The sequence below is a fragment of the Bison bison genome, unplaced genomic scaffold, assembly GCF_000754665.1.
Source record: "Bison bison bison isolate TAMUID 2011002044 unplaced genomic scaffold, Bison_UMD1.0 scf7180017859102, whole genome shotgun sequence".
Classification (NCBI taxonomy): Eukaryota; Metazoa; Chordata; class Mammalia; order Artiodactyla; family Bovidae; genus Bison; species Bison bison.
Genome location: NW_011489674.1, coordinates 24,974 through 27,154, shown reverse-complemented (window position 1 = coordinate 27,154; position 2,181 = coordinate 24,974). Strand labels below are relative to the sequence as shown.

The window sequence follows — 2,181 nt, the reverse complement described above, 5'->3', positions numbered from 1 at the left end:
GTTGGGTAGAGATGTGTGTTCTTCCCATTTCCTCCAGCCCATATGTTGGTTCCAGACCTGCAATCAGAGAACTGGTGAAGAAGAACAGTCACAGCAGCCAGTGTCTTGATTCTGTTTACTGAAATTTCTAGAAGCAACAAGCTAATTTAACATGAAATAAATAAGGGTAGGGGTTGTCAAAAGATTCAGAGAATAATGACAACAATATTATTTCACTGCCTATAACGTTCTTGATACAATAGTTTCTAAATCCAGGCACATCTGACAATGGAATGAAGAAGAATGGTCTTATTGCTTTCACTTTACAGAAGAAAGAAGAGAGGTACAAGAAATTTCTTTATTCGTCTAAGACCACACATGGGCAGAACCATTCTTACAACCAAGGGTTTATGCTTCTGAGCACAGATTAGTTGGGTCTTTTTTCTCAGATGTAGTTGTGTCAGGATGTCTCAGTTGTAGAGATGGGAAGAAGAGCAAGTAGGAGAGAGAGGGCAAAAGAGGGAGGAGGGATGGGTGGAAGCACAAAGTCTTTGATTCTCCTGTCCCTCGCTTTCCCCTCTCATCTCCCCTACTTCCCCACCTCCCTTGCCTCCTTCTTTCCTTTTGGGGAGAGTCCTTTGCCTCCTTCCCCACTCTGTTATGAGGACTGAGACAATGCTCCTCTCTCCCAAGCCTCCTGGGAGGTCTCCATGCCCTCCTCCCAAACCCACCTTCCCTGCTTGGTTTTCAATTCCCACGCCTTCCCGTTTCCAGGTGGACCTCACAAAATGCAGTCTACCCAGCTGGGCTGCCCAAACTCCATCCGATAGGCTGTGCCCAATAAGCTTTTCCATGGCCCCCCATGGGATGCTGGTAAATCAAATAGCTGGGATAAAGGCTTTTTCAAAAGAACTGTTCACTTCGAAAACTTTTCTATATGTCCTCAGGGGTCTTCACGGGACAAAGGGCTAAAGACGACAATGTAGCCATCCAAGTGTTAGAGTGTCCCGGTGAGTGCCAAACCCTGTCCCAGGGGTGCAGACACAGGGCGACCATCACCAGACCTCTGCACTGGTGGAAACTACCCAGTGGACACAGGAAACCTAAGCACAACCTCGGCCCCGGAGGCCTTTGCCAGGGTGGGCAAACTCTCATTCATTGAGTGTAGGCGAGGATACAGGAAGAGCCATCATCGGCGCCCACCGGGTGTTCAGCTGTCCTTGGATCTCATTCGGTTCAGGCCCCGAGGGTCCAAGCCCTGGATCCCGGTATCTCTGAGGGCGCTGGCATTTGCGGCGGGTTGGGGGAAGGGTGTGGCACCCTTTCCCTCAGGATAAAGGTCTTATCCTTTGAATGAGTAAGTAAGTAAAGTCGCTTAGTCGTGTCCAACTCTTTGCAACCCTGTGGACGGTAGCCTACCAGGCTCCTCTGTCCATGGGATTTTCCAGGCAAGAGTACTGCCATTTCCTTCTCCAGGGGATCTTCCTGACCCAGGAATCAAGCTCAGGTCTCTAGCATTGCGGGCAGACGCTTTACCGTCTGAACCACCAGGGAAGTGTCTACTCCAGGCAGAGGCAAGCAGACGATTGTGTCTTTGTCTCTGTGGCGCAAACGGTTAGCGCGTTCGGCTGTTAACTGAAAGCTTGGTGGTTCGAGCCCACCCAGGGACGGCGGGTTGAAACTTTAGAGAACACCAAAGAGGTGTTCTCCCTTTTGCCAAGAGGACACCGGAGAAGTGGTGCAGAGAAAGAGCACAGGAGTCAGGTGTAAAGGACCAGCGGGGAGCGGGGTATGGTTCTGAGTGAATTGGAAGCGTCGGTCATTCCTGAGAGCCCAGAGCGCTGACGGCCGGCGCCGTGAAAAGGGCCATTGAGGTCCGCAGCCCGGGAAGGGTGGCGTCCACACTGCGGGCTGCAAGGTCTCCTGGGCTTCGGACCCACCCCTCGCCACCTGCGGCTTGCGGGAGCTGGGGAGTCGGCGGGGGCGACCTCTGCTCTCGGGTGCGCAGCTGAGGGTCTGAGGACTCTGCGTTGGGTGCGGGACCCCGAAGGCAGTCTGAGGGGGTCCGAGGGGCCTCACTTCAGGGGAGATGAGGAACCCTAAAGCAGGGCCCTCGGGATCCGCCGTCTCCGTGCCTGAGAGAGCGTGGGGCTCCAAGGTTTCTGCATGAATGTTAAAAGTTGGTGGCTTGGATAGTGGCGG

At 53.2% G+C, this 2,181-nt stretch overlaps 1 non-coding gene across 1 annotated transcript; it reads left to right on the top strand.

The window, feature by feature from the left end:
- The first annotated feature begins 1,575 nt into the window (after positions 1-1,575).
- On the top strand, positions 1,576-1,649 carry TRNAN-GUU. Its single transcript has one exon. It is a non-coding gene; the product is annotated as a tRNA-Asn (tRNA).
- The last annotated feature ends 532 nt before the right edge of the window (positions 1,650-2,181 follow it).